This window comes from Nicotiana tomentosiformis, chromosome 9, assembly GCF_000390325.3.
Source record: "Nicotiana tomentosiformis chromosome 9, ASM39032v3, whole genome shotgun sequence".
Taxonomy (NCBI): domain Eukaryota; kingdom Viridiplantae; phylum Streptophyta; class Magnoliopsida; order Solanales; family Solanaceae; genus Nicotiana; species Nicotiana tomentosiformis.
This window is the reverse complement of record NC_090820.1, coordinates 36853459-36881379: the sequence shown is the minus strand read 5'-3', so window position 1 is coordinate 36881379 and position 27921 is coordinate 36853459. Positions and strand designations below refer to the sequence as shown.

Below are 27921 nucleotides of genomic sequence, written 5' to 3'. Positions count from 1 at the left end.
CTATAAACTCTACCCACTTAACATGTATTTTGTTTAACTTAGACTGACTCTTTAGAAATTTGAGACTCTCATGGTCAGTCCTAATAAAAAATTCCTTAGGTCATAAATAATGCTGCCAATTATCTAAAGCTCTCACAAGGGCACACAACTCTTTATCATAAGTAGAATAATTTAAGGTTGCTCCACTCAATTTCTCACTAAAGTAAGCTATAGGCTTTTGGTCTTGCATAAGAACTCCATCTATACCTACCCCAGAGGCATCACACTCAACCTCAAAAGTTTTACTAAAATCGGATAGTTGTAGCAAAGGGGCTGAACTAAGCATCTTTTTCAATAATTCAAAAGTCTAATCTTGATCCTTAACCCATTTAAATCCCCTATCCTTCCTAATTACCGCAGTTAAATGAGTAGTTATGGTACTAAAACCCTTAACAAATTTCCTATAGAAACTAGCGAGACCATAAAAACTCCTAACCCCTGACACGCTCTTCGGAATAGGCCACTCTCTAATGGCTTTTGCTTTTGTTTCATCGACCTACATGCCATTCCCACTCACAACAAACCTTAAGAAAATCACCCTATCAATACAAAAATCAAACTTCTTAGGATTTGCAAAGAGTTTCTCTTTCCTAAGTACATCAAGCGCACTTTTAACATGCAAAAGATGATCATCCAAAGAATGACTATAAATAACTATATCATCAAAATAGGCAACAACAAATTTGCCTCTAAATGTCTTTAAAACATGATCCATCAAATGCATAAATATACTAGGTGAATTAGTTAACCCAAAAGGCATAACTAATCATTCATACAAACCAGTTTTAGTTTTAAATATTATTTTTCATTCATCACCAGGATTCATCCTAATCTGATGATATCCACTTCTCAAATCAATTATAAAAAATACTTTTTCACCATGCGACTCATCCAACATATCATCCAATCTAGGAATGGGATAGCGATACTTTACTGTGATTTTGTTGATAGATCTACAGTCAACACACATACACCAAGACCCATCCTTCTTTGATACCAAAATGACTGGTACAACACAAGGATTTATGCTCTCCCTCATGAACCCTTTATTTAGCAACTCCTCTACTTGTCTTTGAAGCTCCTTAGCCTCATCTGGATTGCTCTTATAAGATGGTTTATTCGGAATCTGTTATCATGTACAACGTAGATCTGGTGTTCAGTCCCTCTAAGTGGTGGCAATCCTTCAGGTAGCTCCTCAGGAAAGACATTATTGTATTCCTGCAGTAAAGAGATAAAATCACTAGACAAAGAGTTGGAGAGTTCGTTAGTATTCAAATAAACTCCTTTATACACACATAGTAAAAGTATCATTCCTTCACCAAGGGTCTTTTCACACTCCTTGGCTTTTACAAAAAGGTTCAACTCTCTTCCTTTTGCCTCTTTCCTCTCACCATCACTCAATTTCTTTTCATTCTTCCTCTTTTGGATACCTTCTGTTTTTTTCGCTTCCTCACTTTTCTCAATCTCAATAAGTGAAATTTTACCTCTACACTTGTTCTCCTTTTGTTTTCTTCTCCCACCTTCTCCTCACCCAATTGTTTAACTCTTTTTTGATCTTCATACACTTAAAGTGGAGTCAAAGGCTTCAAGAGATACTTCTTACCCTTTATCTCAAGAGTATATCTATTACTCCTCCCTTCATGTAGCGCATTACTATCATATTGCCATTATCTCCCAAGCAATAGATGACAAGCCTGCATAGGTACAACATCACATAAAATTTCATTCATATACTTCCCAATTTGGAAGCAAAGAAGAGCATGTTTGTTTACTTTCAATTCCCCACTATCATTCAACCATTGAAGCCTGTAGGGATGATGATGATTCGTGGTCCAAAACCCAACTGCTCAATAAGAGACACACTAGCCACATTAGTGCAACTTTCACTATCCACAATCACAAAATAAATTCTTTCACTAATGTTACATCTAGCATGGAATAAATTTTTCCTTTGATAAGAATCACCCTCTTTCATAACCCCTATTAATCTCCTAACAACTACTTATGTGCTCGTGGGCTCTTCCTCCTCACAACTAGTAATACCATCTGTGGATCCCTCTCTATCAGATTCTTCCACACCATCATCAGATTCATATTCTCCATTCTCCTTAATCAAAATAGCTCATCAGTTAGGGCATTCATATTGCATATGTCCCCCTCCCCCTGACATCTTCGGCAAATAATAGAACTCGAATTTCTATAAGGTTTAGGTTGAGTAGAGTTCCCTCCCTCTTTAACCTCTACCTTTTTTTTACTCTTTTCAGCTGATTGCGATGGCTTGAGTTCAGTTTTTACCTCTTTACTCTTATTCGAAGAACATCTCGAAGTAGTTCTATCATGTTCTAACTAGTAGAGGATGACTTATTTTGATCTTTAAGTATCCTCTCTACCTTAGTAGCCAAGTGCAACATCTCTACTACAGAATAATAATCCCTAGAAAGTTCAATCTGATTAGCAATGTTCTTATTCAGCCCAGTGTGAAATCCAGTCATAATGGTTTCCTCGGCCTTATCTAGGTTGGCCTTCATCCTAAGCACCTATATGGTATTTTAATACTCTTCAACACTTTGGTGACCTTGCACCAAGCTGTACAACTTCTTGATAATCTCTCTATGGTAATGTGAAGGTCCAAATCTACCCCTCATTGTATCACGACCCAAAATCCAACTAATCATAATGGCACCTAACCCTACCCGCTAGGTAAGACAATTAATAACTATCCAATTCTAATAAAATTTAATAAGACAATTAAGTAAAAGAAAATATCCGCATCTTATATATTCCCCAAGGATTGGTAGTACAAATAATGAGCATCTAAGATTTAGAATTTACAAAGCTAGTATGAAATAAAGTACATCATATGTTTGAAATATACATGAACAAATCTTTCATAAGTCTAGAGCTACCATGCACAAGAGACAGCTATAACTAGAATCCAGGTACATCTTCAAATCCAGCTCCCGTCGAACACAACAACATCAACATCTGCACGCAAGGTGCAGAAGTATATTATGAGTGCAATCGACCCCGTGTACTCAATAAGTAACAAACATAACCTTAGGTTGAAAGTAGTGACAAACTAGAACAGAGGCCAGAGTCTAACACCAATAACCGGTAACAATGCATAACAATATAATGAAAGTAACACAAGTAATAACTCTACGATAAAAATGCTCATCTCGTTCACAGTTGCGATAAAAACAATAGTCATTTACTTTTTCAAGTATTACAGTAAAACTCATATTTGCCGAAATCATCGAAAATATAAGTAAGTTTGAATACTGTGATTTTTTCCAAAACATTCAACAACATATAAGATTTTTTTATCATCTGGCATGAGAAAAACACGTCTCTATGCTTACATGTCAATGTGTATGAGAAGTCATGAATGACGTAATGCCGAACAACATGAGAAAAATGCATCTTTATGCCTGTATGTCAAGTTTGCATGTCGAATGCGATGCAACTCAGTGTTAAAATCATATGCATACTCTTAGATTATCAATTCACCCAGTCCTCCTGTTCACTAAGTCCTCACAGCCACTCAGTCCTCACAGTCACTCAATCCTCCCAATCACCCAGTACTCGTGCTCGGCACTCGCGCTCAGTAGGTACCTGCGCTCACTGGGGGTGTGTACAGACTCCGGAGGGGCTCCTTCAGCCCAAGCGCTATGTAAGTCAATCATTGCATGAATCAATAATATCGGCTGCGGTGTGCATCCCGCTCCCATCATAATTCAATATCCCCACAATCAGGCCCTCGTTCTCACTTAGCCATCAATCTCTCCAGTCTCTCGGGCTCACAATGTCATAAAAATAAGCCCAAAATAATGATGTGATGTATCAATAAATGGTGACAGAGACTGAGATATGATATGCAAATGAATGCGTATGACTAAGTATGTAATTGCAATGTAAGCAAATAACTCAACAACAGAAATGACCTCGGTGGGTCCTAACAGAATAAGATGTGGCCTAGACATGGTTTCTAATATGAATCACAACTCAAAAGCTCTAGTAAGTAGAGATTTCATGGTTACAGATAAGATCATGTAACTACACAGTACCACAGAAATAACGGAGTCACAATTTACACGGTGCACGCCCACACGCCCGTCACCTAGCATGTGTGTCACCTCAACATCAAACACATAACACGTAATTCGGGATTTCATACCCTCAGCACCAAGTTTAAAAGTGTGACTTACCTTGAACAAGCCAAATCCAACACCAAGCAAGCCAAACGATGCTCCGAAAATGTCATCCCATGCGTACCGACCTACGAACGGTTCGAAACTAGCCAAAAGCAACTCAAATACATCAAATAAAGCCTAAGGAAACAATTCCAATTGATAAAGGTCAAATATTTACTCAAAAGCCCAAAATCAACCAAAAGGTCCAACCAGGGCCCATGCCTCGGAATCCGACAAAACTCACAAAATCTGACAACCCATTCAATTATGATTCCAACCATACTAGTTTCACCCGACTCCTAATCGATGTTCAAAACTCAAAAACTCACTCTATAGAACTTTAGGCTAAACCACCCAATTTTCTCTTTAAAATACATAATCCAATTACTAAAAACAAAGATAAAATCACGAAATATATCACAAGTGAGTCAAAAATTCTTACCCCAAGTCACATGGTGAGAATTTCTTCAAGAATCGTCTCAATTCGAGGTCTATAGCTCCAAATATAAATAAAACGACCAAATCCTCGATTTAAAAGCTTCTGCCCAGCCATTTCCGCTTTTGCAGACACATGAGCCGCTTCTGTGACACGAGCTCCGCCTCTGCGGACTCTACTAGTCAGCTGACCCCTCACACATACGGATTCCCATCCGCTTCTGTGCAACCGAAGCCAAACATGTTTCTGCGCTCAAGCTTGCTTCTGCGGGGCCGCAGATGCGCCCCAATTTTTGCTTCAGCGATCTTCCTTGCCCAGGTCTCACCTCGCTTCTACGAAGAAGACCCCTCATCTGCGATGTTGCTTCTACGACCAATTGTCTGCAGATGTGGCCACACCAGAACCAACAGCCTTAGCCAAAGCAACATGCGATGAAATGACCTGACCCTCATCCGAAACTTATCTGAGCCACTCAGGATCCCGTCTGAATATACCAACAAGTCCTATAACATAATACGGACTTACTCGAGGCATCAAATCACACATAACAATTTCGAAACGACGAATCTCACCTGTGGCCGATGGTAGATGGCCAATGATATCCATTCCCCATTTCATGAACGGCCATGGGGATAGGACCGAATGGAGTTGCACCCCGAGTTGGTGGATCATCGACGCATATCTTTGACATTTGTCGCACTTTCAAACGAATTACTTCGTATCTTTTTCCATATTGGCCCAGTAGTATCCTGCTCTGATGTTTTTGTGAACCAATGATTCGGCACCGGAATGATTTTCGCAAGTTCCCTTATGAATTTCCCGTAGGACGTAGTCAGTGTCTCCGGGACCCAAACATATTGCCAATGTTCCATCGAACATCCTTCTATATAGTGTTCCATCTTCGGCCAATGTGAATCGTGCGGCCTTCGTACGTAGAGTCCTCGATTCCTTAGGATCCGATGGAAGCTTTCTGTTCTTCAGGTACTCGATATATTTACTCCTCTAATCCTATGTCAGACTTGTGGAGTTTATTTCGGCGTGGCCTTCTTCGATCACTAACCTCAAAAGTTACACGATAGTCCCCGCGCTAATTTCGTCATCTTCGACCAACGACCCCAAATTTGCAAGGGCATCGGCTTCGCTGTTTTGCTCTCGAGGTACATGCCGTAGGGTCCATTCTTAAAACCTATGTAGTGTCACCTGTAATTTATCCAAGTGTCTCTGCATTCGATCATCTCGAACCTCGAAGGTTCCGTTGACTTGGTTTACCACAAGTAAGGAGTCACATTTGGTTTCGATGACCTCTGCTCCCAAACTCTTAGCTAGCTCGAGACTTACAATCATGGCCTCATACTCGGCTTCGTTGTTAGTTAACTTGGAAGTTTTGATAAACTGCCTAATTGTATTACCTGTGGGCGGCTTCAAATCGATACCTAGCTTGGACCCCTTCACGTTCGAAGCATCATCTGTGAATAGGGTCCACACCCCTGATGTTGTACCCAATTTTAATAATAGTTCTTTTTCGATCTCACGTACGAGGGCTGGCGTAAAGTCAGCCACAAAGTCTGCTAAGATTTGAGACTTGATGGTCGTTCGGGGTTGATACTCGATATCATACCCGTTGATTTTGACGGCCCATTTGGCCAATCGGCCCGAAAGTTCGGGCTTATGCAAAATATTGTAAAGAGGATAAGTGGTCACCACACAAATTGGGTGACATTGAAAATATGGTTTTAATTTCCTAAAGGCGCTTATTAGGGCAAGCGCCAATTTTTGTAAGTGTGGGTACTGGGTCTCGGCCTTGCCTAGAGTTCGACTAACATAGTAAATAGAAAATTGCGTACCTTGCTCTTCTCGAACCAGGAATCCACTTACCGCGATTTTCGAGACTGCTAAGTACAAGTAGAGTTGCTCGTCTACTTTTGGAGTATGAAGTAGTGGCGGGCTCGAGAGGTACCACGTTAACTGTTCCAATGCTTGTTGGCATTTCGGGGTCCATGCAAAATTCTTCTTCTTTTTGAGCAGCGAGAAGAACTTGTGAATTCCATCTGAAGACTTTGAGATAAATCGGCCTAGGGTGGCTATGTGCCCTGTTAATCTTTGTACGGCCTTTACATTATCCACGACTGTGATGTGTTCGATCGCCTTGATCTTATCGGGGTTGATTTCTATACCCCGATTTGATACCATAAAGCCGATGAACTTGCCCGAGCTGACCCCGAATACACACTTCTCCGGGTTGAGTTTCATATTATATTTCCTAAGTATATCGAAGGTCTCCTGCAAATGTGTCAAATGGTCCTCTGCTCGCAGGGACTTAACTAGCATATAGTCAATATAAACTTTAATTGACTTACCTATTTGTTCTTCAAACATTTGATTTACTAAGCGTTGATAAGTGGCACCGATATTTTTTAGTTCAAACGGCATTACATTATAACAATATGTGATGTACTTAGGGATGAACGAAGTCTTTTCCTGATCCTCCAGGTTCATTTGTATTTTATTGTACCCGGAGTAGGCATCTAGAAAACTAAGGATCTCATGGCCGGTCGTGGCATCGATCATGCGATCGATATTCGGCAGAGGAAAAGAGTCTTTAGGACATGCTTTGTTTAAATCTTTATAATCTACGCATATCCTAAGTTTATTTCCCTTTTTAGGGACTACGACTACGTTTGCTAACCATTCGAGATATTTTACCTCCCGAATGGGTCCTATTTTGAGAAGTTTGGTTACCTCATCCTTGATGAATGCATGTTTTACCTCAGACTGGGGTCTTCTCTTTTGTTTTACCAGGCGGAACTTTGGGTCCAAGCTCAATCGATGTGTAGAGATTTCCGGCGGGATCCCTGTCATATCTAAATAGGACCAATCAAAACAATCCATATTATTGATAAGAAATTTAATGAGTTTTTCCCTGATCTCGGGGGTTAACCCCGTTCCCAAGTATACCTTTCGATCGGGCAGATGCCCGATCAGTACTACATACTCCAGCTCCTCGACTGTCGATTTGGTGGCATCGGAATCCTCGGGGATTATGAAGGATCGAAGGATCCAATAGTCATCATCCCCGTCCATTCCCTGCTTCTCCTATTGAGTCGAGGTTGGCAGTTGTGGTTGCTATTTAGCTTCCTATTTTCCTTTGAAATCCGATTCTTTTATTGACGAAAGTGCCAATATTGGTATCACTTCGTCGACCGCGAACATCTCTTTAGTAGAGTGTTGTTCCCCGTACACTGTTTTTACTCCATACGGTGTTAGGAACTTCATCATTTGGTGAAGTGTTGAATGGACTGCCCTGATATTGTGAATCCCGGGTCTACCGAACAGGGCGTTGTATCTCATATCGCATTCGATCACATGAAACTTGGTTTCTTGAATAGTCCCAGCTATATTTAATGGTAAAATGATTTCTACTTTAGTCGTTTTGCTTGCCATGTTGAAACCATTGATAACTCGAGTTGCAGGCACGATCTGATCTTGTAGGCTGAGCTGCTCCACAACCCTCGATCGAATAATATTGGCCTAGCTTCCTGGATCAATTAAAATACGTTTAACCTGAATTTTATTCACAAGGATAGAGATTACCAATGCATCATTGTGGGGTTGTGAGATCTCTTCTGCTTCCTCATCGTTAAATGATAAAATGCCTTCTGGTACACAGTCTCGAGTTTGTTTTTCCCTGGTGATCGATACCTTAGTGCGTTTTAAAACGGGCCCTTGTGGAATATTGATCCCACCAACGATTATATGAATCACATGTTGTGGTTCTTTCTGCTCGTTTTTCTGTTTGTATCCCTGTTTCTAAGTCTCGAAGGTGACCTCGTTGAATAGGCTGGCCACCTCCTCCCTTAGTTGTTTGTAGTATTCGATTTTGTGACCATGCGTACCATGGTATTTACATATTTGATTGGGGTTCCTTTGGGATGGATCGGTCTGTAGGGGCATGTGCCATCTAGTATCTTTGATTATCCCAATGGCTGACACAATACGTGATGCGTCGATGCTGAAGTTGTATTCTGATAATCGCGGTGCTTCTGTGGGATCGGCACGTTTATCAAAACCATTTTTGCTCATGAACCCTCGAGAGATTTGTCCTCAATCATTCCTTCGATCATTTTGGAAGGGATTGCGTCCTAGGCTGCCGTTTCTACGGTCTGCATTGTATGGTTGATATCGATCTCTGTTCGACCGAGGGTCTCTGTCGATATCTCTCTGTTCCAACGGGCCTGATCGGATAAGCAGAACTGGAAGGGGTCCCTAATTGATCATCCTCGACCTTGATCTTCGACTGGTATCGATTATGTATATCGGCCCAGGTTACCACTGGGTATTCAATTAAATTCTGCTTTAGTTGTCATGAGGCCACCGAACTCCGATCGTTCAAACCTTGAGTAAAAGCTTGAACAGCCCAATCGTCTGTGACTGGTGTTAGTTCCATGTGTTCCATCTAGAACCGAGATACGAACTCACTCAATATTTTGTTATCTTTTTGTTTTACCTTGAAGAGGTCCGACTTCCAAGTTACAAACTTTATTGCTTTGACGTGTGCCTTTAGAAAGAGTCTGCAAGCATGATGAAGGAATCGATGGAATTAGGTGGCAGATTGTGATACCATTTAATTTTCCTATTCGATAGAGTATCTCCAAATTTCTTTAGTAGAACTGATTCGATCTCATCAACTTTTAAATCATTTCTTTTTATCGCACATATATAGGAGGTGACATGCTCATTTGGATCGGTGGTCGCATTGTACTTGGGGATTTCCGGCATGCAAAATTTCTTCAGTATGGGCTTTGGAGCCTCACTTGGGGGGAACGGCTTCAGCACAAACTTCTTCGAGTCCAAACCTTTTAAAATTGGTGGTGCTCCCCAGTATTTGGTCAACCCAGGAGTTATATGTCTCTACTTTCTTGTCATTTGCCTCGATTTTCTTTTCTCCCATTTCAATTTGTTTAGTGAGCTCCTCGAGCATTTTCATAATGACGGGGTCAGTACCCTATTCGTCAGCATTCGACCTTTCCGGCACTGGCTCGGTCCTGTGGACGACTTCTGGTTCTACCCCACTCGCCGCTCGATGTTGATTTTATAGTTGCACTATAGCAGCTTCTTGAGCCTGTAACATTTCAAATATCAATTGGAGGCTAACTCCACATCTCCTCCACCTTGTGTACCTCGACCACCATATCGACCTTCCCTGTGTACACTACCTTCGGGATCAACGCCCAAATTTGTATTTAGGGCGATATATGAACTGATGTCGATGGGGTTTGTAATTGGTACTTCATCAAGATCAGCCTGAGGCACCTCGATTCTTGGGGAGGCTATATTGTCGTTGTCCCCGTAAAATCCAAAACCGTTGTCACCATGTGCGGTTGTTGTTTGTGAGTTTGACATGTTTTTTCCTAAAAACAAAAACACTTACAAGAACAAGCGTAAATTAGTGTATGTTATTGGAATCGGTATTAAGCAATCACTATTATCCTTAGCCCCACGGTGGGCGCTAAACTGTTTACCCTCAAAATTGGATAACAATTAAACTTATAATGTGGATTTAAGAATACGTGATTTCACTTAATACCAATTGATAAATATGAAGATTAAAGACAGAATTGAACTATAAGGCAAATCAAACCAGTGTTTAAGTAGAACTCAGCCTTTGAGTTGGAGTACCCTCGAACTGGTAGATGCAAGGACAATAAAAATACGATAAGCTAAAGAATAAGAGCATGAGAGAGAAATAAAATTACATCTCTTTTTTATCAGTCGTCCCTACAAATGGTTAGAACCCCCTTTATATAGTAGGGAAATTCTATATATGGTACAATTATAATTACATAAGGAAATCCCATGATTAACTAAATAACCGTTCTTGATTCGATCCATTCTTAGATTTCCGCCATGATCTTCGATCAGTCGCGGATATCTCGCTTTTCTGTTATTACGCTATCTTCGGTATTGCTCGATGCCTGTCTCGTTTGGTCTCGATTGTTGTCGGCCTCGATCTTGGCAGGTGCCTCGAACATTGATCTCGGTACCTTGTCTTTGTACCTCGATCCTATCCACTTCGGAGTCATCGTTCAATGCAAACTCCCGGTCTCGGTCAAATAGTAAAATCGGGTGGGCTCGATTTTAATCGTATACAGTGGTTTTATTTTATTGACGTGGCGTCCTACGTGTAGGAGATTATATTACACGCACTGGCAGCCTTCTGTCATAAGCGTTTATTATTCACGATTTTAATGAGTATAAGTGTTCAATTGGCAAATTGCTAAGTTTGGGGACTGGCATGATAAAGTGGCACAAGTACAGGTGCCATTTAGGCCATTATGCCTTAAAATTATATTATAGAAGACCTCTGTGAATAACTAGAAGTTAGCCCATTTCAGAATTGACCCCATTGGGTTTTTTGTCTCTTTCTTTGAAGGTAATCAAATTCTAAATTAGCATACAAACCAAACAAAGCGAAACAAACACAAACTTAGACCTGGAGTTGGTCAAGGGACTCCTGCGGGTCAAGCTGTAGAGGATATCGCGAGACAATCTGAGGCAATCATACATCTTGATCAAGGCACATCTTTCTCTTAGTAAAAGCCATATTCACATAGCCCTATTCCCCCACCCCTTCTCCTTGTGGCATTCATCCGGATTTCTTTGTCCCAAGTTGGTTTGTTCGCAAATCTCCGATGTTACTTTTTTGCTTGAATCCGATATTTTAAAGTACCATTGACAAAGAAAGTAGCAAGAAAGTAGAATTCAAATTCTAACACACTTTGAAACACATCAAAATAGTTCATTTGACAAGCGCTATTCAGAAGAAATGATTGGGTGTCTCTCCTAGTAGTAACTGGTAAAGTTGCTACCATGTGAGTAGGAGGTCACAGGTTCAAGCCGTGGAAACAGTCTCTTGTAAAAATGCAGGGTAAGGCTGCGTATAATAAACCCTTATGGTCCAGTCCTTCCCCGGACCTAGCTCATAGCAAAAGTTTAGTGAATCGGACTGCCATTTTTTCTCTCCTAGTAGTGAGCAAAAATTCTCTAAGGAATGACTGCACTTTCAAGAAGTGTTTGTGCATCCATCACCAAATTTACTGTAAGCGGCAAAGGAGTAGTGGTGAGTGAGTGATGACTAACCATACATATAAATTAGATTAAAATAATAATAGTTGATAGTTATGCCACTAGAGATCAAGCACATATTCATCCACGACGAGCCTTTAAGAATCATTACACTTCTTCCGAAATTTTTCCAAAATGCGATAGCCATGTAGCGCATTAGCAGACTTCGTCTCGAATTTCACCAAAAAAATCAGAAGCCTTGCACAAACATTAACCTTTGCATCAATCGTTTGCCCCAACCTCCAATATTTTCTCTAACCTTTTTAGACAAACGTTGATAACTCGTTCGGCTTCGGCTTCGGATTTGGATTAGGATTTGGATTTGGTCAAATGATCGATTGATTGATTATTTTTCTGGACCAAATTTATTTGTTAATAGTAAATATTAACGTAATATTATTAAATTAAATCTAAATTATCTCCTCTGCCCGTCCGTTTTGTGTAACGGAAAAGTAATTTCTCTGCCCGTCCGTTTTTTGTAATGGAAAAGTAATTTCCTCTGCGTTTGAATTCCCGTTTTAATTTGCGTGATTGGCCATTTACTTTATGGCCGGTTTACTGACCCTCTTCGTTTGAACTTATCAGGTTGGGGCTAAAAATAGCAGTCCATTCTCACAGATTTTTCATGCGAAATTCTGTATTCTCCTCCTTTGTTCTGCATAGTTGTAACTACAAGGAAAGCAACAGTAAATGTGATTTGCTACAGATCATTGTGTTCGCTGAAACACTGGGGTTTGAAGTGCCGCTACACCAGTATGTAATTCGTTCTATCCTGGGAGGAAATAATCCACAACCTCGGGTGCTAGGAGGGGATTAAGTTCCTTAAGGAAACACTGTAAATTTAGTGGGCTCAGATTAAATTCTGTTTATTTTACATTTCCATTTATATGTTATTATATCTTCTCCAGAATTATTTAACAAATACAGTTTAACAAATTAAGCTTGTGTTTTACTCACTATTCTGGAGACTAAAATCTTTGTGGTTTTCTACTCCATTGGAGATTAAAATCTACGTGATTTTAACATTTGTTTATGTCATTCCTTTACAGTAATGACGAATGACAACGGAAACCAGACTGTTCCTATGGTGACTGCTAATGCATCGACAAGCCGAACAACACCGGCTTTAGCACCGGCAGAATAACCCGAAAAATTTTTTGGGATTGATTTCAAGCGGTGGCAGCAGAAGGTGTTCTTCTACTTAACGACTTTAAGTCTACAGAAGTTCATTAAGGAAGATGTTCCTGTTCTGCCCGATGAAACTCCAGACAATGAACGCTTTCTCGTGACTGAAGCATGAAAGCATTCTGATTTTCTATGCAAGAATTACATTCTTAGCAGACTGGAGGATGATCTGTATAATGTCTACAGTAATGTGGAGACATCAAAAGAACTATGGATTGCGCTTGAAAGAAAATACAAAACGGAAGATGTCGGGTTAAAGAAATTCGTTGCCGCAAAATTTTTGGACTAAAAAATGGTAGATAGCAAGTCTGTTATTACCCAAGTCCAGGAATTGCAAGTGATTATTCACTATCTCCTTTCTGAAGGTATAAGTCAAATTAATACTGATGTTGAAAGTATTAATTATATTGTTTTTACTAACAGAATTTTTATTGAAGGTCTTTTCATCAATGAAGCATTCCAAGTTGCATTGATGATTGAAAAGTTGCCTCCTTTGTGGAAGGACTTCAAAAATTACTTGAAACACAAATGCAAGGAGATGTCGCTTGAAGATCTCATTGTTCGGTTGAGAATCGAAGAGGACAACAAAGTTTTTGAAAATAAAGGCCGTGGAAACTCAACAATAATGGGAGCAAACATTGTTGAGGATGCTCCTCAAAATAATAGAAAGAGGAAGAAAGCTTCTATACTGAAAAACAACCCAAGCAAGAAGCGGTTCAACGGAAATTGCTACAACTGCGGGAAAGCTGGACACAAATCTGCAGATTGTCGTGCTCCAAAGAAAGACTGGAAGAAGGGTCAGGCAAACATGGTTGAAAAGCATGAAGATATTGATGACTTGTGTGCTATGCTTTCTGAATGCAACATGGTGGGAAATCCTAAGAAGTAGTGGATTGATTCTGGAGCCACTCGTCATGTTTGCGCTGTGAGAGAAGCGTTTGCTACATATGCTCCCGTTGGACCCGAAGAGGCGCTTTCTATGAGAAATTCTGCAACGGCCAAAATTGAAGGATGTGGCAAGATATTTCTAAAAATGACTTATGGCAAGGTGGTGACTCTGAACAACGTCCTTCATGTTCCCAAGATTAGGAAGAACTTAGTCTCTGCTGGACTTCTCGTTAAGAACTGGTTTACATGTGTTTTTGTATCTGATAAGGTTGTAATAAGTAAGAATAAGATGTTTGTAGGAAAAGGTTACCTCACTGAGGACCTTTTCAAACTGAATGTAATGGTCATTGAGAATAATAAAACTTCAGCTTCTTCTTACTTACTTGAGTCAAATGAATTATGGCATATACGTTTGGGACATGTCAATTATAAAACCTTGCGAAAAATGATTAATTTGGAAGTATTGCCGAAGTTTGAATGCGACAAATCAAAATGTCAAATATGTGTGAAATCTATGTATGTTAAACATCCTTATAAGTCACTTGAAAGGAATTCAAATCCTTTAGACTTAATTCACACAGATATTTGCGACATGGAGTTAATACTATCTCGCGGTGGAAAGAAGTATTTCATAACTTTTATTGATGACAGTACTCAATATTGCTATGTTTACTTACTTAATTGTAAAGATGAAGTAATAGACGCATTCAAGCAATAAAAAATGAAGTTGAAACGCAACTTAACAAGAAAATCAAAATGATAAGAAGTGATAGGGGTGGTGAATATGAATCTCCTTTTGAATAAATATGTTTAGAATATGGAATTATTCATCAAACAACGGCCCCTTACATGCCCCAATCCAATGGGATTGCGGAAAGAAAGAATCGTTCATTAAAGGAGATGATAAACGCATTGTTGATAAGTTCTGGTTTGCCATAGAACTTATGAGGGGAGAGGGGGGGAAGCCATTCTTACGGATAACTAGATACTAAATCGAGTACCCCATGTGTAACACCTTGAAAAATTTTGAAGTACTTAAGTATAAAGCCCGATAAATTTTGCAAAGAAAATAATATTTCATGGTGCCAGACTAGGCTTACGTATTTGAGGATTGTACTTAAGTGTAAAGCTCAGACTCTTTGGGTTGAACAATGCACCAGAAAGTAAAGAAAATATTTTGGCAAAAAAGCGCGTTTATGCGGTCCATTATGCGATCGCAGAATCACTCTGCGGACTGCATAATGGCCGCAGAGTGAGGCAGTTAATAGGGCCAGTGGAAAGCAATTATGCGGTCGACTATGCGACCGCATAACTATTATGCGGTGCACTATGCAACCGCAGAAGAGTTATGCGGACCGCATAGTGACCACAGACACAGACATATTATTGGTTGTTTTGGACACCAATTATGCGACCGGTATACGGTCCACACAACCGCAGAACCTGTTCCGGAGCTCCATTTTTGAGTTTTTAAAATCCGACCCTACTTCATTAAATACACACAAAGGGTCATTTTTGAGCAAATATTCTGATGTTTTAGAGAGAAGGGAGAGTGTTTTAGAGAGAGAGAAAACCCCTAGGCTAATTATTCATCAAGTCTTGCTCAAATCTTGAAAGATTAACAAGGAAAACCCACAAGTTCTTCATCTAAGAGGTAAGGTTCCATACCCTAGTCTTTAATTTTGAATTTGGGTAGAATATGGTTGATTAGGAGTATGATTCTTGGGTATGAGAGTATTGTGGGAAGATTGTTGAGCCTAAATAAGTAAGATTGGGTTGTGTAGTGAAAGTAATCTTGTAGAAGAACCTTGTGGTTAAATTTGCACACCTAGTGTTTGATAAAATGCTCAAAAGAGTTGAGACCATGAATATCTTCCTAATTGTTGTTAAATTTTGTTATGTCTCAAAATAGATTGGGATTGCTAGAATTTTCGGAACGTTGTAGTAATTTAAGGAAAGCTCAATTGAGGTATGTTGGCTAAACTTTCTCTCTTGGAATTGAATTCCATAATGTTCCCGTGAGTTTCAAAGTATGGGTTACGTGTTAAAATGTTGTGGCTTTGAATCGTATTTCAAATGAAAGCTAGTATGCCAAATTGTGTGAGAAAATCTCAATATTGTTAAGACTCTAATTGCTCATATGTGTATCTAAAGTCTTGATTGGGAATGTCTTATTGTTCATAGCCTATAAAGAAGGTTGAAAGTGAAATCAGTGAATTGGGGATATAAAGTGTGGCCAACGTGCCAATAGTGAAAGTTATACTTGTGACCGATGGTGCCAATGAAATGAAATAATGTGAGAAAGATTATGAAATGAGCTTTGACTTAACTATTCCAAAATTGACTTCGACAATATAATCGGCTAAAAGTTTATGAACTCAAGTGATGCCCATATGTGGATGTTTTAGCTAATGTTATGCTTTGTAAGTAATTTTCAATGTGTTTTGCGTTGTTACATATTCATGAGTGAAAATTGTGTATGATTTTAATTTGTGTTTCAATTGCCAATCTTTATACTCCATTTATTGGAAAGAAATCGATTGTGTTTAAGGCCTTCATTACTAATGAACTTAAAGTTGTGATTTCCGGAACATTCTACTTATTGATAATTATGATGATGTAAAGGGAAGAAATGAAAGTGTGGAATATGAAATACGGCCATTGCTCCATGAATAAAGAATCATATGTATGGCCAAGAGAGCCAATGAAATAATAATGTTGTAAGTGGTTGAAAGTACGGATTAGGTGATATGTGGTGTGAAAGGTTATGAGATGTACGTATTTGTATTTTTGTTTCCAATGTATTATGAAACCCTATGGACGGTCTATGAAACGCATAGGTATATTGTGTTATGAAATCCTGTGGACGGTCTATGAAACGCATAGGTACATTATGATATGAAATCCTGTGAACGGTCTATGAAACGCATAGGTACATTATGTTATGAAATCCTGTGGACGGTCTATGAAATGCATAGGTACATTATGATATGAAATCCTGTGGACGGTCTATGAAACGCATAGGTACATTGTGTTATGAAATCCTGTGGACTGTCTATGAAACACATAGGTACATTGTGATATGAAATCTTGTGGACGGTCTATAAAACGCATAGGTACATTGTGTTATAAAATCCTGTGGACGGTCTATGAAACACATAGGTACATTGTAATATGAAATCCTGTGGACAGTCAATGAAACGCATAGGTACATTGTGTTATGAAATCCTGTGAATGGTCTATGAAATGCATAGGTACATTGTGATATGAAATCCTATGGACGGTCTATGGAACACATAGGTACATTGTGTTATGAAATCCTGTGGACGGTTTATGAACGCATAGGTGCATTGTGATATGAAATCCTATGGACGGTCTATGAAACGCATAAGTACATTATGATATGAAATCCTGTAGACGGTCTATGAAATGCATAGGTACATTGTGATATGAAATCCCGTGGACGGTCTTTGAAACGCATAGGTACATTGTATTATGAAATTCTGTGGACGGTCTATGAACGCATAGGTGCATTGTGATATGAAATCCTGTGGACGGTCTATGAAACACATAGGTACATTGTGATATGAAATCCCGTGGACGGTCTATGAAACGCATAGGTATATTGTGTTATGAAATCCATTGTGATATGAAATCCTGTAGACGGTCTATGAATACATAGGTACATTGTGTTATGAAATCCATTGTGATATGAAATCTTGTGGACGGTCTATGAAACGCATATGTGCATTGTGTATAAGAGGTATAGGTGTACGATATGAATAAACACTATGAACGGTCTATGAAACGCATAAGTGTATAATATGATATGTGAACACTAAGGACGGTCTAATGAGACACATTATAGGTGCCCATTTTATTGTCCTTTTTTGTACAGGTTGTTTTAATTACATTATATTATGTGTTCCACGTATAGACCATGTGGGAATTCTATTTTGAAAGAGGATTTCTAGCTATACATACTAGTGCTATTCGACAGTACTAACGTCCCTTTTACCGGAGGCGCTGCATCTTTAATGGATGCAGGTGGTTCTACATCAGGTGGCATTGATCAGTGATAGCAGTACACTCCTTTCAGCTGATTTGGTGAGCCCCACTTCATTTCGGGGTCATGTATCTTTTGTTTCTCATATACTTTGTGGTTGAGGTATAGTAGGGGCCTTGTTGCCGGCATTTCCATATTGCTCTTCAGTTGTACTTAGAGGCTCAGGTTGTGGGTGGTATTTGATGTTGGGAATTAGATTAGAACTGTTGGTATTTGGCAACATATTTTTTATTAAATCTATAAACTCGTATTATTTTGGAAATATTGAATGATGCTATTAATGGGAATGAAATGGAAGCGGTTAATGAAATGTCTTCAATATTTGATTAACGGAGTACATCTCCTCTTATTCACGGATGGATTTGGGTAGAATAAAATCTAACAGATTTGCTCAGTCGGGTTCACTCGGTTGAGCGCCGGACGCGCTCCTCGGTTTTGGGGCATGACACCATGGCAAAACGCAATCGATTCCATATGAAAAAAGGAAAGGAAGGAAGCCCAACTTGAATTATTTCAAAGTGTGGGGGTGTTTGGCAAAAGTGCAAGTTCCTAAACCTAAAAGGGTAAAAATAGGACCGAAAACCGTTGATTGTGTATATGCGACAAATAGTAAAGCATATCGATTTCTGTTTCATAAATCAGAAAATTTCGATATTCATAATAATACGGCTATAGAATCAGATAATGCTGAGTTCTTTGAAAATATATATATCCGTATAAAAAGGATTGTGAGTTGATTGGTGAAGGATCTAAATGACCTCGGGAAGAAACAAAAGAAAGTACATTTAATCAGGAGGATCCAAGATGTAATAAACGACAAAGAACATCTACTTCATTTGGACCAGATTTTGTGACTTTCTTATTGGAAAATGAGCCTCGGACATTTAAAGAAGCTATGTCTTCTTCGGAATCATTATTTTGGAAAGAGGCAGTCAATAGTGAAATAGAATCCATATTGAACAACCATACATGGGAATTGGTTCATCTTCTTCCTGGAAATAAACCGTAGGGTTCTAAATGGATTTTTAAGAGGAAAATGAAAGATGATGGCACTATTGATAAATATAAGGCAAGACTTATGGTCAAAAGGTATAGACAGCGAGAAGGTCTTGACTATTTTGATACATACTCTCCAGTTAAAAGAATTTCATCCGTATGAATGTTAGTAGCATTAGCTGAAGTTTATGGTCTTGAAATTCATTAAATGAACGTTAAGACGACCTTCTAAAATGGAGATTTGGAGGAAGAAATCTACATGGAACAACCTCAATTGTTTGTGGTTCTAGGTAGAGAAAAGAAGGTATGTAGACTTGTTAAGTCCTTTTACGGACTAAAACAAGCACCCAAACAATGGCATGCGAAATTTGACCACAATGTTGTCAAATGGTTTTAAGATAAATGAATGTGATAAATGTGTATACATTAAAAATGTTCCAAATCACATAGTTATTGTTTGCTTATATGTGGATGATATGTTGATAATGAGTAATGACATTGCCAACATAAATGCTACAAAGTGTATGCTAACTAGCAAGTTTGATATGAAGGACTTGGGAGTTGCTGATCTAACTTTGGGTATTAACATCCATAAGACTCCTCAAGGTCTGGTATTGTCACAATCTCATTATATTAAGACAATACTTGAAAACTTCAAGCACTTAGATTTTAAAGTTGCAAAGACTCCAATTGACGTGAATCTTACACTAGCAAATAACAAAGGCCAAAGCATATCACAATTGGATTATGCTCGTGTGTTGGGATGTTTAATGTATATCATGAACTGTATACTGCCAGATATAGCATGTGCTATAAGTAAATTGAGTCGATACACTAGTAATCCAGGTCAATCTCATTGGATGGCAATGAAACGAGTATTGGGATATCTAAACCATAACCAGGACTTTACTTTGCACTACAGTAAATATCCTGCGGTGATTGAGGGATACTATGATGCAAATTGGATCAACGGTTTAATTGATTCTAAGTCCACAAGTGGATATGTATTCACTATTGGTGGAGGAGCGGTATCTGAGAAGTCGTCCAAACAAACTTGTATTGCCAACTCTATAATGGAGGCTGAGTTCATAGCCTTAGATAAAGCCGGTAAAGAAGCTGAATGGCTCCGGAATTTCTTGGAAGACATTCCATTTTGGTCCAAACCGTTGGCACCAATATGCATACATTGTGATAGTCAAGCAGCAATTGGAAGGGCTGGGAGCGTTATGTATAACGATAAATCTCGTCATGTACGACGAAGACATAAAATTGTTAGGCAATTACTCTCCCGAGGAATTATCACGATTGACTACGTAAAGTCAAGTGATAATATGTCGGATACACTTACAAAAGGCCTAACTAGAGAGTTAGTTGAGAAATCATCAAGGGGAATGGGACTATGGCCGAGAAAAAGTCATTGTGGTGGTAACTCTACCTAGAAGACTGGAGATCCCAAGATCTAGATTCAAGGAGATCAAATAAAGTCATTAATGACGGTTCAACATTGTCAACTAAAATTTTGGTCCATTCTCGTGATGAGATAATGTTCAGTACCAAGGATAAAGCATTAAGGCTTTTTAATAATTTCTAAATTTGATACGTATCTACGGGGAGACACGTTTAGGAATCACCTATGTAAGTGTGAAGTGTTAGCTGTTTCAAGAAAAATTTTGTAAGGCCAGTTCTCTACGCACTTATGAAATCAGGCAGTGTTCATGACTGAAACTAACACAACAATGAGAACCAAAGACGGTGAAGGGTTGATTGTGTGACTTATGGTTGTCTAGGTATACAACAAAGTTCGATGGTTCAAAGATATCAAATCTACCGATTGACCGAGTATATCCGACATACGTTCACTACGAAAAGTTCAAAGGGAAACCTACTTATCCAGATGCGATTAATCCTTGCTTGCGAATCACGCAGTTTTTCATGCATATTTTCGTGATATAGCCATTCACCATTCATGTGGGGGATTGTTGGATTTTTAAAGCTATTTTAGCTTTTTGTACGCTCTACGCAAACAGAATTTGTTTACATAATTAATCGACTACGTCAAGAAAAAATATTTAAGGATTTAAACAAATTCTTTTTTCTAAAAATAATTGAAGGGCCGAACCGCCCTAGCCCGCGACCCTCTTAGAGATGGGTTGGGCTGGCCATTTTAAGGCTCATTCATATGGCGGGCCGCCCCGTTCTAGCCTATCAAATTTAAAAGCCCATGAGGCTTGGTCTAGGCTAGGTTGGCCCGTTTTGACAGCTCTATCTTCAGTATTATACTTTATCATTTCGATCAAGAAAGCTTTCATCGCCTCTCATGATCGGTGGTTTATGGATGGTGAGCTCAGTTCATTAAACGTTTCAGTTTAAGAGCATTTTAAGTAACACTTTTAATTGATTCTTGTCGTTTCAATTTTCCTTTATGAGTATATACTTTATCACAGTACCGACTTGAATGGACACAAATTTACTTTGATAAAGTATCATCAATTACATCGAACAAATATTTATATAGTTGTAATTTGAACATAAATTACATTATAAACTATGCTTCTTTGGATTCTTCATTTGCCCTGATATCAAATTTTGGTTATGCATGATCAAAGTAGTTTAACATAAATTAATTAGATGCTTGAATGAGTCTTTAGAATATATTTAAATATTTTTTTATTGTTAAATAATCACTTGGGGCAATTCTTCATTCATGTTCAAAAGGCTATAATGGTTTGATAGCTACGGAATTAAATGGGATAGCGAGTTGGCGTTTTATCCAAGGTTTTAGCTATGCTATCAGATTTACAGTGCAACATAGTCAAAGTGAAATAGTGCACTCAAAATGGTTGAATTGCCACCCTAATTTATGTGAAGGAAAGCTAATCGGGGATCTTTCATTGAGGATTATCAGAAGATTGACAGAATTGAAGCCCATTTAAGAAATGTCCTCAAGGGGGATAATAATATTCGAAGTGCTAAAACATCAGTTCCTATGGTTGTGACACATAGAGAAAGAAAACTTCACTAAATGATAAAAGAAAGTCAGTGACTAGGACTAGCAATGATGCCCTGATTGTATCAGTTTTGAACTCCTTGGCACAAGGCTATTGCGTGGTAAATATACAGTGCAAAGATCAAACTAAGCTTCTATTTGATATCATTAGCACGTTAGGAGACTTGCAATATGTCCAGAGTTAATACAATTGTGGACACTAGACACTTGGTATATATTCCTTTACCTTCTTTTCTTTCTTTTCTAATTCTTTAATAATTTAGTATGAATGTATGTACATTTGCTCAAATTTATCATAATCTTGTCTCAGGAACTCTTCATTAGATATACTGATGGAACCCCAATTATATCAGATGCTAAAAGCAACAGTAATTCTATGTCTACAAGCTGTAATTGAAGGAACAACATCTGAGGTATTCGGCTCCTCCCTTCTAATTGTTTGAAAGAAACACTTAACTAGACATTTCAGAGTGTGTTCGAATCAGAGGCGAATGCGACAAAAAAAGGGACTTCAAAGAATTACATATTTACTCCTAAGTTTCATGTCTTTGAACTGTCTACTAATTCACCAGTATGATAAAGACTGATATAGATTTGGAATTCGTTTGGTAGATATAAGCAATAGAACTTTCATGAGACAAAATTTGACAATGAGACAGTTCTACTACTTTAGTATACAATAAAGACTTAATGAGGGGCACACTCTTCTAAAAGCTGGTAGATTATTGCTGCAGTATAAATTGGACAGTTACGTGACAATAGAGGGAGAAAGATTTCGTTGTATCTGGAATGATAAAAAAGAACTTAGGCCTGATCTTGTTTTCTAGATTGATGGATACTATTGTCCGAGGTGATTATGAATGTTCAATGATGGAAAACTATTATCTTGCCTTCGTCGAACACTGGGTAAACTCAATATAGGGTACAAATTTTTTAAGATGCAATGGCAATCTTTTGTTGGGCTTAATATTAAGATTGTTCCTTACATTCACTTGAGATTGCCGATTTTAACTATACTGGTCCTTTCTTTTGTTTTCTGTTTTCATTCTATATTTAACTTTCTTTAGTATTTTAATTGTTCAAGTGTAGTTTCTTTGTTGAATCTGTTGATGAGATTTTGCGAGAATGCAATATGGTTATTTACTGTATACAATCTGTTTGTCTTTTTTTTTTTTTTTTTTGTGATCTACCTTTGTATTTTGCTTTATTCTTTTCTCTTTTTTCCTTGCGCGTTTCTTCATTAGCCAGAGAACTAATGTTAAGATTCCAACAATGAACTGAAGTGTGAAGATTATTGGAAGAACATTTTGTTCGTCAATTTCTAATCAAGATTATTATTGGTTTAATTTTTAGTCAATTTTTTTGTTGTTGTTTATTAACAGGTCCGTCTTATTTAAACTCACCAATGATCTTAGACGGTGATGATTTTAGGAAGCCTTCACATCATGAAGCTCTTGCTAGTGAGTAGCCGTGAAATTAAATATTCTATATATACTTTTTTGTACATAAACATAGAAAAAGGGGTGCTTGATTATTTTATGAAAAATCATCCAATATTGAGAAGCCAATTGTATCAAGAAGCAAATGTTACTATGGAAAAATATGTTAGAAGATAAAATAGATCAAAAAGAAAGACTTCTTTGGATATGTGACAATACTAAATCCTCTTATTTTTGCTGAATGTTCTTACTTTTTTAGTTTTTAGAAGAATTTAACTTTTGTTATTTTTGATTTTCAGATATTAGCAAGGGATCATTCCTAAACTTAATGAGGTCGTTTAAGACGCGCTAAGCGCGGTCAAATTAACTAGTAAACAAATACACCAAATCACTGAATTTGCCATTAGGGCGGCTAACTAAAAGGGATAAATCTTACTAATTTCTGAATCCATATGCTACAAGTAGGTAGCCCAAAACCATATTTGTTTACTCATTTATTTTAAATTCAATAGAAACAAAAATAATACTGTTATTATATAATCATCAAAGGAGCCTAAATAACTTTCGTGCATCACGTGATAATAGAGATCACAATGGTAACTTTTTATGGCCTTTCCTGGCCACACATTCCAAACGGAGGTCAAACTCCAATTTATCAGATTCACATAACAGAAGCGATTGCTTTGAGTTTGAAATCCTTTTTTTTTTAATTAAAAAAAAAAAACAGCCAAAGTAAATTATTCAATAGCATTAAAATTATTTTTTTCTGGGAGCAAAGTAAAGGAGGACAAAGCCTCCCTTCCTTAAAATCTTTAAGTTGCAAAATTGACAGCTTCAAAGTCTGTTGCTAGCCTTTACTTTATTCTTTATATTATTCTTTAAAAAAGCCTAAAACCAGTAATAAATAAATTAAGAGTCCAAAGGCTTTATATGACGTTCTTCTGGTTTTGGAGACAAACCTCCACTTCAATTCAATTCACAAACTTGTTTTGCAGCGTCAGCAATCAAACGATTTTTAACTATATTTCATATCACTTAATCAAACGTTCTTCTGCCATTAAACCTTTTTTTTTTCCTTTCAATTATTTACATTTTTCTAAAAGAAATTTTCCCAATGATTCAACACAACAACAGAGGCTGTGATACCAAATTGTTAAAACTAAATTACTTTATTAATGAAATCCTTCGTCTTTTACCCAAGAACTATCATGTCAAATCATCAAGAACGTAAAATTAGATACGGAAGCGTACCTGAATCCATAAGCACTGTCGAGATTCTTCAGTCTTGCGGTTAATGCAGGAATTGCACAGAAGACGAATCTCCCTTTTCCACCGATGCGATAAAGAACCCTCCGTCTGATGGGAAAATTACATCTGGGTATCCACACATTAGACTCCATACATTAGGAGGTGTCTTATAGAACCAATTTAACGTTAAACCTTAGTAGATCAGTTTTAATTTGGGTTAACCTTTTAATGATAGCAACTAACATACAATTATTCTTAATACCATATATGTGCAAGTCCATAAAAAGTTCTAACATATCCTGATAGTTATTTTTTATATATGTCGTAGCTCTAGAAGTTAAGTTTTTGGAGCAGCAGATTTCGATGTTCCTACACCAAGATATGATTTTTATTACCGAAGGTGCGCAATCTGAAAAGTTGAACGGGGCAGCATCTGAAACGAAAATTTAAAACATTACCTGAGATGGTACAGAAGGATTTTTACTCCGATTTTTGGATATGTTGCAGATCTTTGTGTCTTGTTTTAGGAAAATCAAGCGGCTCGTATTTTCGATGCTCCTACAGCAAGATATGGACTAATTCTTTCCCGCAAGCGCGTGAAGCAGTAAGGCTAAAACGCGAGGCTGGTACCTCAGCTTCGAAATTTTGTTCAGGCCAATCCAGAAGGAATTAGGCTCTGAGTTTTGAATATGTTGAATACCTTTGAGTTGTGGTTCTGTGCCATTATGCGTCTCGCAATTTGAATACTTCTTGATTGGGATATGAATTTATCCGCCAAAGCATACAAATTCGAAAAGTCAGCGTGATAGATCTCTTGATCAACTTCGAAAATTAATACCAGCTGATCCGTAAAGAATTTGTCTATGATTTTTGATAGGCCACGTCCTTTGAAGCCTAGTTTCAGAATATTAAGCGGCTTGTATTCCATTGACCCTACATTAAGAAATAAATATTTTCGTGAAGGTGTGCAAAATTTAAGGCCAACAAAATTGGAAACATGGGAACACCTTTTGTCTTAGATTGAATGGAGGGAAATTGCTGTGTGCTGCTTCGCCAAAGCTGGGATGTAGGACTCACGGTTTACATCTTTGCCGAACTACAAGAAGACAATGCTTCTCCGGAGAAGGTCAGAACCTTATTTACAAAATGCAACTGGTATCCAAAAAAAAAGAAGGATAAAGGACTAGTGAACAATATGCTCTTCAAATATATGAAATATAGTATCTCATGGAGAAGACTTAAACATGGCAGAAAGCAAGATGTATTTCCACGTAAGAAGTTCAGTGGTGCATATGAAGGCTAGAAGCGAATTTTAAAAAAAAAAATGAATGTTGCCAAAAAAAAAAATAGCGACTTACCTCAAACAATGGTACTTCTCTAGCCAAATTGTTATGAGTCAAGGCTTTATCGGTGTTCGGATTAATGCGTCTAAGAATGATATTGCGCCCTATTTATAGGATAAGCTGACAGTGGTTGACTCCAAATCCAATACTAACTCTGTTAAGCACTCGAAGTTTATGGGAGATTGGATAAAGTACAAGAGAGTTACACTTCAATTGTAACTTGAAAACTCCAAAATCTATTCCATACTGTATGGGTCAAAATCTGACTAAGGATATTCGGCACGAAAAGATGCTATTAGAAGCAGTTTAGCCGAGGTCGACCAATGACTGATGGGTTCACCACTGAGCAGTCAATCATGATCGAGGTCGAAGGCCAAGAGTAATAGTAACGACTAGTTTGGTAATAGAATATTTAGGAGAATATTTCATTGAATATTCTCTATACTTGTACCTTTAGGTCTGATTGGGGGCATGTCCCATATAAATAGAAAGAGAGAGAAGGTGAAAGGCAGATATTATTGATTTTGATAAGAACTCTCTTGAAAAGTTGACTCTCTAGATCAATACAAATACTACATTTCTAAAGAGATTCGATTGACTGTTTATTCTATACTTTTCACATCAGATCCGAGAAAGTCTCTAATATTCCCGTAGCTGTTTGTCATATTTCATTGTCAGAGGAAAGAATCTTCCACCTCATTCAATATTAGGTGAATCTTCTTCCTTATTTACATTTAGTGCCATCTATTGTTATTTAATGCTTGTTATTCTCATCTCATTAATGATCGTGAATATTTAATGCGTATCACATTAAATCTGCTCTTGCACTGTTCTACGCAACCCATACAGACCGATTTTAGATCTGAAGTCATTATTTTTAACTAGGATTAATCCCTCATCTTTTTAATTAATTAGTTTAACCAAAGATCAATATTTTTCGGTCAAACAATTTGGCGCCGTCTGTGGGGATTTCCTAGTTAAAATTTTAGTTTCTTCTAAATCTATAACCAACCAAAAAAAATGCAAGACCCTACACCTTTTTGTCCACACAAATCTAACATGGCAGGTAACGGAGAAGAAAGGAGGAAGGCAGTAACCGACCTCACCGCCAACCTACTTAACACCATCAACGAGGTCTCTGAAACGAAGGGTGAGGACATGACACCAAACGCCTCCCCCGGGCGAAGTGGCTCACCCCTTCCTCATGGTAGTGTCGCAACGACCCACAATAAAGGAGCCTTCACGTCCACAACGGAAGAGGCACCATTAGCGGTGAAAAGTTGCTTGACAAACCCAACAAACCCGCTCAAAAGGCGATCGTAGAGGGTGGAGGGACCTGCATTGCACCAACAATAGTCGAACACCACGGCCATCCTCCGCTCGCAGCAGGTATAACTCATAATGTTAATGATGCAGGTAATGACACCCTCATAGTCATCTTAAGGAAAATGGAAGAGATGGAAAATGAAAACAAAATTCTACGAGACCAAATGAAAGAGCATCAAGAAAAGGTAGACAAAATACCAGGCGCCCCAAAACTCTTACCAAAAAGAGACGCTGGCCGGTTCGTCGAGCAGCCGTACAGTGATGAATCCGCACCGCATGCCATACCTAAAACCTTCAAGATGCCTCTATACCTAAAAATATACGATGGTACGACAGACCCTGAGGATCATGTGACTTACTATATCACCGCAGTAAAAGGCAACGACCTCGCCAAAGAGGAAGTGTCCTCCATCTTATTGAAAAAGTTTGGCGAAACCCTCACTGGGAGTGCGTTAACTTGGTATTCACAGCTGCATGCGCACTCTATTGAAAAATTCAAAGAGATGGCTGATAAGTTTGTGATAACCCATGCCGGAGCCAAGAAAGCGGAGGCAAGAGTAAATGATAAATTTGCCATCAAACAATCACCTGGAGAAGGACTGCGGGACTTCCTTGCTTGATTTAACCGCGTAA

At 38.2% G+C, this 27921-nt stretch overlaps 1 long non-coding RNA gene across 1 annotated transcript; it reads right to left on the bottom strand.

Annotated features, from left to right (window-relative positions):
* Positions 1-2792: 2792 nt before the first annotated feature.
* LOC104116777 (uncharacterized) lies at positions 2793-26188 on the bottom strand. The gene is made up of 5 exons (XR_011411290.1): positions 25627-26188; positions 25078-25552; positions 24623-24745; positions 4248-4335; positions 2793-3024 (listed from the first exon to the last, which is right to left on the bottom strand). It is a non-coding gene; the product is annotated as an uncharacterized lncRNA (long non-coding RNA).
* Between the last annotated feature and the right edge of the window lie 1733 nt (positions 26189-27921).